Source organism: Hyaena hyaena, unplaced genomic scaffold (assembly GCF_003009895.1).
Source record: "Hyaena hyaena isolate Hyena2069 unplaced genomic scaffold, ASM300989v1 scaffold_924, whole genome shotgun sequence".
Taxonomy (NCBI): Eukaryota; Metazoa; Chordata; class Mammalia; order Carnivora; family Hyaenidae; genus Hyaena; species Hyaena hyaena.
This window is the reverse complement of record NW_024081549.1, coordinates 734579-748625: the sequence shown is the minus strand read 5'-3', so window position 1 is coordinate 748625 and position 14047 is coordinate 734579. Positions and strand designations below refer to the sequence as shown.

General features: G+C 55.3%; 1 long non-coding RNA gene across 2 annotated transcripts; it reads right to left on the bottom strand.

Moving 5' to 3' along the window:
* Positions 1-2689: 2689 nt before the first annotated feature.
* LOC120222853 lies at positions 2690-13068 on the bottom strand. 2 transcript variants are annotated; one of them, XR_005526125.1, is made up of 4 exons: positions 12811-13068; positions 11215-11504; positions 11059-11103; positions 2690-6917 (listed from the first exon to the last, which is right to left on the bottom strand). It is a non-coding gene; the product is annotated as an uncharacterized LOC120222853 (long non-coding RNA). The 2 variants fall into 2 exon arrangements; XR_005526124.1 differs by lacking the exon at positions 12811-13068 and adding an exon at positions 11882-12161.
* Positions 13069-14047: the final 979 nt, after the last annotated feature.

Genomic DNA, 14047 nt, shown 5'->3' with positions numbered 1-14047 from the left:
CCGTGATGTCATGACCTGAGCTGAAGTCGGACGCTTAACCGACTGAGCCATCCAGGTGCCCCAAAGTGATTATTCTTTCTTAAAAGACAAAGAATGTTAAATTCTAAGCACTGTTTCTAAGCAAGGTGTGCCTTTTCTGTAAGAGATTTGCATTTTTACACTGAAGATGATGAGTAACGTGTAAGATCTCTGAGCCCCTTTATTTCAGGGATCCTGTTGACTCATCTCTCATTCTGTTTAAGGGAGCAATTTTTCTAGTTGTTTAAGAAATAACAGGCAGTGCGGTGCCTGGGTGGGTTAGTTGGTTAAGTGTCCAACTCTTGATTTCAGCTCAGGTCATGATCTCACTGTTCATGAGATCAAGCCCCGCGTCAAGCTCTGCACTGACAGCGTGGAGCCTACTTGGGATTCTCTCTTTTTCTCTCTGCCTGTCCCCCATGTGCACGTGTGTGTGTGTGCGCACACCCTCTCTCCAAAATAATAAGCATTAGGGGTGCCTGGGTGGCTCAGTCGGTTAAGCGTCCGACTTCGGCTCAGGTCATGATCTCATGGTTTATGGGTTCGAGCCCCGCGTCGGGCTCTGTGCTGACACTTCAGAGCCTGGAGTGTGCTTCACATTCTGTGTCTCCCTCTCTCTCTGACCCTCCTCTGTTCACGCTGTCTCTCTCTCAGAAATAAATAAAACATTAAAAATTTTTTTAAATAAACTTAAAAAAAAGGAATAAAGATGAAATTTAAAAACTCACAGAAGGAAAACTAAGAGATACTGTCACCAGTAGGCTTGCTCTAAGAGAAATGATATGGAATCTTCAGAGCGAAGGGAAATAGTATCCGAGGGAAGCACAGAACTTCAGGAATAAAGAGAAGCACAAATGGTAAACTATCTGGGTAAATATAACAGGTTATTTTTCTCCTTTTGAATTAAGATATGCATCGTAGTTGACAGCAAAAATTATAACACTGTCTGGGGGAGGGTGAAAATATACGTAAATATAATACATTTGAAAATTATAACATAAAATAAGGTAAAAGGACCTCTAACAAAGCTTCCACGTATTACGTGAAATGTCCACGTAAAACATTAACTATGTATATCTTAATCCCTAGAGCAACTACTAAATTAAAAAAAAATAAGAAGATATTGACAAAAAGTAAATGTTTAAAATAGAATATTTAAATTGCAATTGCACTTCCCATGCAAGACCGGTGCATTCGAAACTACAATGTTGCTGAAATGGATATTAAGAGACCTAAATAGAGAGATATATCACGTTCAGGAATTGGGAGAGTCAATATTGTTAGTATTTTAATGATCCACAGATGCAAGGCACCCCAAAACAAAATCCCTGCAAGCTATTATGCAGAAACTGGTAAGGTGATTCTAAAATTTAGATGAAAATATGGAGGACCTAGAAGAGCCAAAACATTATGAAAAGGAAGAACAAAGTTGGAAGATTCATACTACCTGATGTGAACACTTAATATCAGGCTATGGTAATTAAGAGAGTGACGTAAGGTCACAAAGTCACAAGGGCCCAAGGTCGATTGATGGAGAAAATACAGTCTTTTCAAAAATGCTGCTGGACAATTGAATATGCACGTGCAGAAAAAAAGAACATTGATCCTTACCTCACACCAGGTTAAAAAAAAAAAAACTTATCTCATTATGTCCATTGGCCTAAAAGTAAGAGCTAAAATTATAAATCTTCTGCAGGGGTGCAGCCTCTGCAAGCCAGGTGGACCCGGAGAGTGAGGGTTGGAGTCGGCGAAGAAGACACAGAGCCAGCCTCTTCAGGTGGACTGCTCAAATTTATTTTTCAGCTTAGGGTTTTTATATAGCAAATCCAAACAATCATGCTTAAACAATTTACATTTTTGAATACAGTCATGGGACTTAACATTTCTAAGTTTTCTTGGCAACAGTGATTTCACGGTACATGGTTTCCACTTCAACCAATAAAATTTAACCAGGTAGTCAGAACAAAGTTGTACATATTCTTTACTACGTATGGCAGGGTATCTAAGGATAAGTGGAGCATATTGCCAGCATACATGAGAACACAGTGCCCTTTAATTGTTTACATTAAGTGGGCATGCAAAAACAGGATATACTCGTACCCACGGTTGTAGGTAATAGACCCTCACAACCCCTTACTAAGAAAGAACACTGTCAACATTTATCATAGATGACGTATGGAAATGTTTTATGTGGATCAACTAGAATTTGGTCTCTGCATTTACCGATCTCATTCTTTGGCCAGAACAATCCATAAGTTGCCTCACAGGCTTGAGGTCAGCAGGCAATAGGTCTCTAACACAGGCTTGAGGTCAGCAGACAATATGTCTCTAACACTTTTCCGAGAAAGTCCTCCACAACTACTAAGTCTTGTTTTTGTCTCTATGGCATAATATGTATTCTTACTGGCAATCGGACCCATACAAGGAGAATGAATTCTAGGTCTCTTATAGACCCCATGCATACCGGACTGTCTCCATTTTTGCTAACTGCTACAATATTCATTAGAAACATCTGATTGAGGGGGAGGACATGATATTTAGGTACATTCCATTTTGGAGGAAGGGGGGAACTTTGGGCGATTCTGGTTTCATATTCACCCTAGAATAGCCTAACAGCAGAAGTGAGAGTAAAAGGCACAGACTGAGCAGAGAAGAAGAATTCTTTGGGGGGTTCTTCTGACTGCTGCCTTGCAGTCTTTTCCTACAGGTTTTTCCCTGGGCCTTGCCATCAGGGATGACCTGCGCAGTTTCGGTCTCCGGCAATCTTCCAAAGGAAATCATATGAGAAAATCTGTGTTACCATGGATTAGACAGAATTAATGGGGCACAAAGGGCATGAACCATAAAAGACAAGTTTGAGAAACGGGATGTTATCAAAATTAAGAATGTCCTTTTTTGAAAGACACTAACAAGCCACAACCTGAGAGTAAATACATAAAGAGCATGTAGCTGGTAAAGGACTTGCATCTAGAATGCACAGAAAACTCTTACCATTTAATAGGAACAAAAATGGCAAAACATCACCATAGACAGTTCGCCCACGATGTCTGGATGGCAAATAAATGCGTGAGAAGACATGAACCGTTCGTTATTGAAGAAATGCAGGTTCAAATCACAGTAAGGTACTCCCACACATCTATGAAAAAGAACAACTAATAATACTCAGAATACCAAGTGCAGACAAGGATACAAAACACCCAGAATTCTCACGCTGGTGCTGGTCAATGAAAATGCTACAGCCATGCCGGAAAACTGCGTGGTAATATCTTGGAAGCTAAACATACATTTACTATATGACCAAGCAATACCACTCCAGGTATTTACCCAAGGATATGAAAACGTGTCCATGCAAACACCTGGACGTGAATGTTCATACCAGCTCCTTTCACAATGCCCCCAAATTAAGAAAGAATCCAATGCACACAAACTGCTCACAAGATAAGCAAATATAACATTATTCAACTTCAAAAAGGATAAGACGCTCATACACGTCAAACATGGATGACCCTGAAAAGCATTAAGTGAAAGAAGCAAGACCCATAAATCAGGATACTATAAGATCCATTTAAATGACATTCTAGACAGAAGAAAACTAGAAGAATAGAAATGAGAAGAATCCATTTCCAAATCCCAGATTTGGGAGTGAGGAAGACCTTTAATTATATAGAAGCACAAGGAGAGGCTTTAGAGGAATGAAAAGGTCCAGGATCTTGGTTCCGTGACTTAATCTCTGTCAAATGTACAGAACTGTACACCTAAGAAAGGTGAACGTGCGGTATATAAATTATACCTCAATAAATATAACTTAAAAGAAGAATGGTCATCTCAGCATAAATATATAATGAAAATACACGAAATAGATATGGGGATTAAACATTACCACGTACAATCAAATCCCATATGGTGCTACTTAGGAATTTCTTTTTTATTAAAATGCCTATTAAGCATTAAGGACACACATAGTTAAGGATATGCCTGCGGAAGTATTCAGGCGTGAAATGTACTATCTCTGAAACTTACAAGGAAACACGTCACAAAATAAAGGGGGAGGACAGAGGAATCAGGACACAGAAGATAGAAAAGCAAACAGAGCAAACTGTTCGCTGAAGAACCTAGGTGGAATCCTATGGGTGCTCAAACTACGATTCTTTCACTTGTTTGGTGTGAAAATGTTCATAATCCTGTCGGGAAGAAAGCTAGAAAAGAGCAGCCAAGTAGACCCAAAGTAAGTAGAAAAAAGGAAACAGAGGTAAAAGGAGAAGGAAAAAAACCCCAGAAAACAAAGACAGGGGAAATGAAGAAAGGCACAGACCTTTCTGGGAAAAGCTCAAGAACCTTCAATGAACTTGAGACTGCAGGCCACCGCCCGGGCTCGGACAGCTGTGATTACTACCATGAGGCCACTCCTGAGACCAGCCGTTCCTACAAAATTTCAAATAGTTCAGCACAAGCAGAGGATTCACGGGAGCTGCGCGAAATTTCCACCCGGGTCCAGGGAACATGCAGTCCCCAGGCAGCCCGAGGTCTGGAGCAGTGAGGGAAGGGAGGCAAGCTGCCAGGCAGGGAGTCTGCACCCTCCCGCCTGCCCATCCCCCCTGAACCCAGGCTGGGGGGAGGCCACACTGAGCTCTGTGCTCCCCACGGCCCTGAACCCCTCAGGGGATGGTTACAATCTGGATCTGAACTAGACTCAGAGTCAGAACTACCGAGTGTCGCTCAAAACGCACAACCCAGTCCTGCCCCGGGCGTTCTGAAAACACCACCACAGGCGGGGCCACCCCGTGGGGTGCCCTGAGGTCTCCAGGCCACCGTGACACACCTCTGGTTAACAATGACCCTAATAAGAGCTATTTTGCGTCCACACCAGTAACAACAGTGACATTTAACTGAGAGCTTCCGGGGGCCAGGCTCACGTCCATTACTCATTAAACGCGGGTGATCCCGCAAGTTCCAGCAGTAGCCACCTGCACACACAGGCAAAGGGACGGGGCCAGTGTGCGCATGGCCAGCCAGGGACAGAACAGGCCGGCATCGGAGCCCCGGCCGTGAGCTCAGAGCCCAAGCTCCTAACCACTGGGCTGTTGGTGAACCCCGAACCCCTCCTCGGCCCTCGTCCGAAATGAAAAAGATTCACCGAATGTTCCGCAGCCTCACACCTGGACAGACGAGGTGCAGGCGTCTCCCAGGGGTCCGACCAGGCAGAGGGCAAGCCACCCCCACCGGACGAGGTGGTAAAGGGTTGGCTGACGATGTGCAACCACAGCAGCAGAGCTCCCCCCTGTTCCACGTACACATGGCGTCCACGGAGAAAGTACCAGAGAGGCCCCGAGAGAGTCGTTGCGCAGCCCAGTGGTCACGGGCCCGGGAGAAGCCATCAGGGGACATGAGGGCTTGGCCGGGCCAGCGGCCAGTACGGCCAGGGCTCTGCCCCCGGGCTCCACGCAGCCGCGGCAAAGCAGATCTCACCCGTGAACCTGAGGGGGACCCCAGGGCGTGACCGTCTGCCTCGAGCCCGGCTGCCGGTACCCAGAGCATGTGGGGGAGCCCCGCATCCGCACGGACGCCCCACAAATGGGTGCAGGGGTGTCTGCCGAGCGTGGGGCAAGACACAGAGGAAGAGCGGCGTCTGAAGAGTGTGCGGGTCCCACCAGGGGCCCAGAGCGAAAGCACCCGAAACCACCCCGCAAACAACAAGGGAGAGGCCAGCGCGCCCTGGAGCGAGCCGCCCGGGGAAACGTCCCCTCGGGTTCTCCTGTGTCCTCAGTGAATAAAGAGACGACACAGGACACAGGTGAGGGGGAGGCAAGCACTGACACGAGCAGCAACCTGAGGACAGGCGGGGTCGCGTCAGGGCTGGAGAGACCGAGGACCTGAGCAGGGAGGACACGGTCCTGTGAAGGCCGACACTGTCTGCACAACATGCGCGCAGACACGGCCACGGTGGCCGCCTGCCTGGCCGAGCTGACGGTCACTGGCAAAGCTCTGGGTCCACGCCACCTCCACGTGAGCAGGCAGGGTCATCCCCCGAGGCCGAAGGAGACTCTGGGTGTCAGTGTGAAGGGCCCACATGCAGGAGAGAAAGAAGAGCCATTGCGCCCCGCCTGCACCTCCTCTGAGCAACACGCACATGCCCGAGACAGAGGACGCGTCCTGCAAGCTTCCAGAAGCAGGGGGAGCGGAAGGGGGAGGCTGGGTCCTGCCTTGGCTACCCAGGGGATGTCACGTGGATGGTACAGCAGCTCGTCTCACTGAACCCACGTTGCGTCCCCGGGTCTAGGGGCTTGGACAAGGCTCCCGCCGGGCCCCTGACGCCAGGCTCTCACTGACCCACCAGCGCCCCTGGCCTGACTGGTCCAGCGCCTGCTCCCCCGGAAGGTGCCGCGTGGCGTCTCTCCCTCTGCCGTCCTGGCCTCTTCCCCTCGTCCCCATCTGCTGACCGCATCGGGCTTGGCTACCAGGTGTCCCGAGGAGGGGACACGACACAGGACTCGGTTACTGATGCCCCGTGGGTTCCAGCACCGAGACGGAGCCCTGCTAATCAAAGGCGGTCCGGCCTGGGTGCCCGCCCCAGGGGACAGCTGTGCCCCTCAGCGTGCTGCAGCACAGACTGGGCGACAGCTGGTGGCCCGCGTGGGCTGCAAACGGGGCTCTGACTTCCCGACCGTGAGCCTTAGGTCGGAACTTGTCCGGGGCCTCCCGCGCCCCTGAGCAGGTACCAGCTGAGGGTACTCGCGTGCGTGGGGTCCGGTCACACTGGGGCGCGATCCCTCACCCACGGAGACCAGGTGGCTGCAGTTCTCCAGCATGATGTCCCTGTACAGGGTCTTCTGAGCCGAGTCCAGATATCGCCACTCCTCCAGGGTGAAATCTACAGACACGTCCCTGAAGGTCAACGACTCCTTTAACTGCACATTCGTCGTTAGCCCAGAGCCCAGCCTGCGGACGGGCCGGCGGGTCCCCTCCTAGTCTTCCTCTCGTGCTGGAGGTTCCGTATCGCCGCCACCGCCCCGGGAGACCCTGACCGACGAGGACAGCAATGCACACAGAGGGTAACGTCACTTGCGCAGGGTCACTCAGCTTGGATGCGGGTGGAGGATATAGGCCTTCTGCTTTCCACACCCTCCTTTTAGTTTGTTGTTTTTAAATAGAAAGAGAGAAAGTGAGCACGGGAGCAAGCAGGGTCAAGAGCGGGGTGAGAGAGAAAGAGAGTCCCAAGCAGACTCCATGCCTGGTGCGGAGCCAGACACTGGGGCTCGAGCTCGCCCCCCTGGGACGTGACCTAAGCTGAAACTAGAGACCGACACTCATCGGACTGAGCCGCCCCAGCGCCCCATCCACATCCCTGTTTTTTATTATTTTTTTAAAAAATTTTTAATTTGGAGGACAGAGAGAGAATGGGCACAAGTGGTGACGGGGCAGAGAGAGAGGGAGACACAGAATCCGAAGCAGGCTCAGGCTCCAAACTGTCAGCACAGAGTACGACACAGGGTTTGAACCCACGGACCGCGAGATCATGACCTGACCCGAGCTGGCCGCCTAACCATCTGAGTCACCCACGTGCCCCCGCATCCACGTTCTTAAACACGACGCTGCATTGCAATCATCTGCACACATCTTCTTTGCTGTTCCCTATGCTACTTGGGACAGTCCAGTATGCAGAGCGTTTATGAAACTAAACTTATTTCGACCTTTATAAAGAAACAGATGAGCTGTTAATATACAGTACCCTAGAAATGCAAACTTGCAAACTCTGAACTCATGTAATGAATACAGAGGAGTAGGGAAGTCCAGAAGACATAAGAATTAATAAAATTACTTTCTGAGCGCAGGAGCGGAGCCTAGTAGACGCAGAACCACACCTACAAACGCACAGATGAAGGGGAGGGGAGGCGGTGAGGGGGGGGGGCTCCTTTCCTCTGAGGGCAGCGGGGGAGGGAGCGGAGGGAACAGAGAAGAGAAAGGAGGCCGGTCTGCTTGGGGCCGGCAGAGAAGGCTCCGCAGGGGACCCTGAGCCAGGAGACCCGCTCCCCACACAGCTACGGGGTCAGGACTGTGAAGTAACAGAAACCGTCTCCCGGCCTCGCCTCCCGGTCCCCGGTGTGGGCTCCTGCAGCCGCTGGAAGTCCCCAGGTGAGCAGAACACAGGGAGCACCTCTTGCTCTGATGAGGCGACTCCCAGTGCAGGTGGGCGGGCTGCACACGCAGTTAGCATGTGACGGCAGGTGTCTTAGGAGGCCTGCATGATCCCTAGCGGCACGGGGTGGGGGGGTGGGGGGGGAGGGAGAGGGAGCTTCCCGGCAGGCCATCCCGGGACAACGATGCCTGCCACACCACAGGGACAGTGGCTTTGTGCCCGGGACCCCAAGACCGCGCCCTGCTGTCTGCTCATCTGCATCCTTTCCCGTAATAAACTGGTCGGTGTAACTAAGTGGTTTCCAGAGTCCCCCGAGCTGTCCTAGCAGATAATCGGATCCAAGGACAGGATCACCGGTACCTCTGATCTACAGCCGGTTGGTCAAACGCACAGGGGACAGCCTCCGACTCGGGGCTGTATTCCGCTGAGGTGTACGAGAGGTGGCAGTCCTGTGGGACCGACCCTTCGTCTGCGGCACCCGGCACCGTCTCCAGGCGGACAGTGTTAGAGGGAAGGGCAGGACCCCCGCGGGTGTGGCAGACACACAGCTGTGTGGTGCGCTGACTGCCACTGCCAGGGGCACTGTGTTCTGTGTCACGGTAAGGGGGACACACTGCAGTCACAGGCCAGACAGACACCGTGGGGAAGGACCGGGCTCCTCCCTGCACCGAGGGCGGCTGCGCTGGGCTCTTCCCTCGGGGACCGGACTCTCAGCCGGGCTGACCCTTCATGACACCGAGGACCGGAAGCAGGAGGGTGGGACTCTGACCGGGTCAGCTGACGGAGGTAAACAGGGAAAGTCTGCTTGGTCTTGTCTCCCGGACACAACTCAGCTTTCTAAGTGTCCAGATTCCTACCTGACGGTGATATTCACCCCCCGGCCCCCCGCCCCTTGTGTACTCTGGACCCCGTCCTGTCCCACCCACCGTGGCCGGTCGTAAAGTCTGGGAGACACCTGGCACCCACAGGCCCCAGGAGCCCGCACGTGACCGCAGTGTCCTCAGCTCTGCAGAGGGAGACCAGGCAGGAAAGGCCAAGAGAAGGGCAGGGACAGGCACGTGTCCCCGGCAGGAGGTCTCCGTCGCCCCCTCGTCACCCCTCCCCCGAGGCAGCTCAGGGCTTAGGGACCGTGACCACACCGCCGAGCCCAGGGGGACGCGTGGCTCCGAGGCCCTGAGCGGTGGGAATTCCAGGTGCACTCGGCCCTGCCCCAGAACGCCCACCTCTAGGAAGCCATCCTGCACACCGGACACCCTCGCATGGCTGTGCAACGTACCCGGGGAAGAGCCGCCGCATCAGTCCCGTGTCAAAGGACGAGAGCATCTTCAATGTCCACCCCTGGCAGAAAGGCAAACACGGAATGGTGTTTCCGGCCGGTAGAACATCACGTCGCCATTTCTGTGAATGGGGTGTCCCCTGGGGGTGATACAGTCCTCTGGGGAACCTGTGGCCCTGTCTGTCGGAACTCTTCATTGTCACAACGGGGAGTGGGTGAGGACACTGCCACCAAGCGGGTCGAGGGCAGTGACACTGTCAACTATTCAGCAACGCACACAGCCGCCGTCCCCAGCACAGCGTCACCTGGCCCGAAACGCCAAGCGTGGTGACGTGGAGACGTTTGAGGTTGATCGCACACACGGGGAAACGGAATCATCATCATGGAAAAGACCAGAAAGTGCAGTAGTATGTGAAGAAGGAAGCAATCCAAAGTAAACGGGGCTCTTATGTGGAGAGAGATGTGCACACGTGACCTCTGCAAGAACATAGGGCAGATGGAGACGGGGTCGCGGTGACACGCAGAATCAGTCTACACCTTTTGTGACACAAAGTTTTTGACTAAAATTTTTATCGTGTGTACGAATTACTTTCAAAATGCTTAACTCAACTTTTGAAAGCTCTTTTCGGATTTCATTTTAGAATCTTGACATCCTTGGTCTCAAGTGGATCGGGTGTGTAATTTCTTTTCTGTAGCGTCGTTATCAAACTAAAGGTCAAGCGGCTGCATAAAGTGAATTGGATTCCTTTTCAGGTTTCAACAGCCTGGAAAAGCCGAACATAGAAATGCTCTGGTCTTTGACATTTTGTGCAAGTGGCAACGAGTCTAGCATTCGGGACGGCCAGTTTCAAGCGTGAATAGCCCTGACCCACAAGGCCACCTTCCAGGTGTACTCCCCACACGCGCCTGCACTAACGCTCACACACGCAGAGTCGCCCGACAGGCACCGCCTAGAATGGGAAAAGGAAAGCAAACCCCCGAATATCCACAACCAGAGAAACGCGGAAACGACGCATCCACACCCCGCCCGGGAGCTGAAATCGTCTACCTGTGGATCAGGACCACCACCCGGAATACACGCAGGGGGGAAGCAGGGTGGGAGTGGGGCCGGGATGGCGTTCGTGCAAACTCCCGCCCAATACCGCACGCGTTTCTCTTCTCAGTGAACGAAACGCACGCAGACGCTTCTAGCCCGCGCCGTCACCCAACTGCTACCGTCGGGTCGTCTGAGGACAAGGGGGACACCGGGGGAGGAGAAACGGCGTTTTAACTAGGCTCTCGCGCACAGACAACGGCGAGCATGGGTGTCGGACAGGACGAAAAAGCAAACAGTGAGGAGCCCTGGAAAAAGACCAGGAGACCCTGAACTTCAACGAGCTTCTCCGAACACGGAGGGGGAGCGAGTCCCAGAGCAAGACGTAGACCAGAACCTCCTTTCCTGCTCTCTTTTCTCGTGTTTTCGTTTCCCTGTGCTGGGGAGGGAAGGACTGGAGGACGCGGGCGGATTACGGCGAGAACAGAAAGCCTGTGCAATGGAAGGGAGGAACCGAGTCGTCGAGGGAACGAGATGGGGGCCCCAAAGCTGCCTCAAGGTCACTGAACGCAAAGGAGGGGTCAATCAGGAGCTCACCTGGGACATGGCCGTCCTGTGCTGCGCGGGACAAAGGGCGTGGATCTAGGAAGACAGAATTAGGGCCTGAGGGTCAGCGCGTTCAGCCAGGCGACCGTCCCCACCCGCCTAAGGACAATCCCCTTGCTCCCTGGGGAGGATGACATGCACACATACCCGGGTGCTCTCACCCAGTCCCTTCCGACAGGGAGAAGCTCCTGTGGGCCTTGGACATGACCTGGGGAGGGGGGGCGGCACCAGGATGCGGTGGGATCCGGTTTCAGCTGGTACCTTAGCTGAGGGTGGTTATGACAAAGCCAAGTCCGGCCTCTTCACGTGCTCGGTGATCTCAACGTCCTGCGACACCGCGGTGCACGAGAGCCTGGCTAACACGGTGACCCTGCTTCTCTCTGGAGAGTTCAGTGCTCTGGTTTCGCACGCTTGCATTCCGACTGGGTATTTTATTCCTAATAAAAGGGAAGTGAAATGTGACTACGCGGAGCCCCAGAGGTGACAGGCCCTGAGCAGCATCTGGAGGACAGGGACATCTGGGTGCGGTTTGCAGGACACACACCAGGGCTGGAGAAGGGGCGGCAGGGGGCTGGGAGGGAGGTGAAGAGCGCAGCACCGCTGGTCCCGGAAGAGCCGGAAACCACGGACCCTGCCGCCCGGTGCCCGCCGCCCCTCGCTGCCCGCCTGCGCCCCGTCAGCCTCGTCCCGCCCTCGCGGGCCCGACAGTGGCCCCCTCCCTGTGGCAGGGTCCCTCCATCCGTCTGTACATTTCCTCCCTCTCTCCCAATGGGGCCAACTGCTTCCGTCACCACGTGGGCATGCCCTCTGTCACCTGGGGGACGCACAGAGGCCGCTGCGGTCCAGCTCTTCTTCCCCCGCTGTCCTATAGGCCGCCACACTCTGCCCTGGGGTCAGTCTGTCCTGCGGGCCTCCTCCCTCGGGCCTGGGCTCTGGGTCTGTCGTGTGAGCCCCCTCCCCAGGCCCTGGGCTCAGGGTCTGGGCTGAAGCCCCTCCTCCTAGGACTCTCCTAAGAGCTCTCTGCTTCCCAAGGATGCAGGACGAAGCATCCAGAGAGGACGCATCTCCGCTGGGACCACGGCCGCAGCACCCCTGTCCTCTGAGCCACGCGACTCACCCTCTGAGGCCTGGCCCGGCTCTCCCGCTGACTGGGAAGCAGGGCAGCGGCTGAAAGGGAGCCCGCAGGGGGCGAGCAGCGGTGGCACTGAGGCGCCCTGGCCCTGCAAACAAGGGACGCCTGGGAGACGCCATCTGCAAGGTTCGGACGCCGTGAAGGTGAGGAAAACACAAAGGTTTCACCTCTTGGAAGCCGACACAGGCCTTGTTTCTGATTAGGAGCAAACGCTCCGTAGCGGCCTCATTGTCGCCATTCAGGGACTAAGCACTGCTCATTTCATAAGGGCCCGGGCTGTGCAATCGAACCGATCGCCTGCTCTGTCACTTTGATTCCTTCAGTGAAAAAGGCCAGCGCCTTAGGCGCCTGTCCCACGTGCTGCACCTAAGTCAGTGAACAAAATAATCCGAGTTCTCCACCCGGGGGCGCTGTGTTCTAGCGGGGAAGGCGTTCAGCGAGCTGGTGCTTGCTACATTTCGGGAACGTTAACTAGACCCGCATAGGCGCCGGCAGGGGAAGGAAAGAAGGCCCTCCCTGGGATTCCAGGCTGTGTGACTCTGGGCAGGTTACGAGCCTTTCTGTTCTCGCTTTCTCGCAATAAAAGGAAGACCATCGTAAAACCCACTCACTGCCCTCGGGAAGATTGCCGTGCACCCCAAGGGCGCCTCGCACGGACCAGACGCTCAGCAAACGGCCGCCGACTCTGACCCGAAGACTCAATGACAGTATCATCGGCTGTCGCCCGCGGCCCGCCGCCCACACTCAGCCCAGGGCCCCGAGGTCGCAGGGGTGCGAACCCCTCTCCCCGCCTCCCCTGCAGCCTGTGCCCGCTCCACGTCCCCGCACTTGACTCCCAGAACCCGGCCGCCCAGGCGGATCACAACAACCCGCGCCGCCTCGCCCCGCCCTCGGGTCAGCAGAGCACTTCCGCTGCCGGCGCCCCGCAGCCCGAGGTCGGCGCGCGGCGCAGGCGCAGCAGCTGCTCCGGGGCGTCGGCGGCCGGCGGCCAAGATGGCGCGAGTCGCGGCCGGCGATCCCGAGTGGGTTCGTCTGGGGCACGGTGTCGCGACTGGAGCGTGAGACCGTTGTCCGCGACGAGTCGCACCGGAGGCCGCGGATGGCGTGTCCGGGCGGGGAGGGGCCGGCGGACGGTCGCAGCGGCCCCGGCCCCGCCGCCTCCGAGCCCGAGGCGCCCTCTCCCGCGCCATCTCCCTCGCCCCCTGCGTCCCCCGAGGCCGCGCTCTCCGGCCCTCCCGCCTCTCGGGACGAGAACGGCTAGCGCGGCTGCTGCGGGTCTCAGCGGCCCACGGGCGCGGCCATCTTGGGGGCGGGGCCCGTCCCTGGGAACCGGGCCTCCGCGGGGTCAGAGAGCGGAGGTCAGGCTCCTCGGGGAGGTGGCCCCGGAGAGCGCCCGGGAGCGGGACTGGGGACCGGCAGTCCGCGCCGTCGGAGAAACCCCGAGGCCCGATTCTCCGGAAGTAAATCGTGTTACTCCAGCTTCTGGGCCCCGGGGCGTCCGGGGAGAGTCTGGGTTTTGCCTTTCGGGAACACTGCGCAGAGCAGCAGGGCGTGTCGGGGGCCGTGCCCGCCGGGGGCAGCGCGGCCCGCCGAGAAGGCCCTGCGTGTCCCTGAGCCAAGTTGTGTTTCCTGCCCGCGGTCTGGGGAGAGAGGCCCATGTGTGTGCTGCCCGTGCAGCTGCCCGTCACGAAGCAGAACCCTTGGGTCCCGGCACGGCCAGGTCCGGGCTCGGATCCGCCCGCTCCTTCTGTGCTCGAGCCAGCAGGTGCCCGGCCCTGATGCGAGAGGCGCGGGACTAACCATCGTGCAACCGTCAGACGTGTGCGCGGTGTTCAGTGTAACATACTG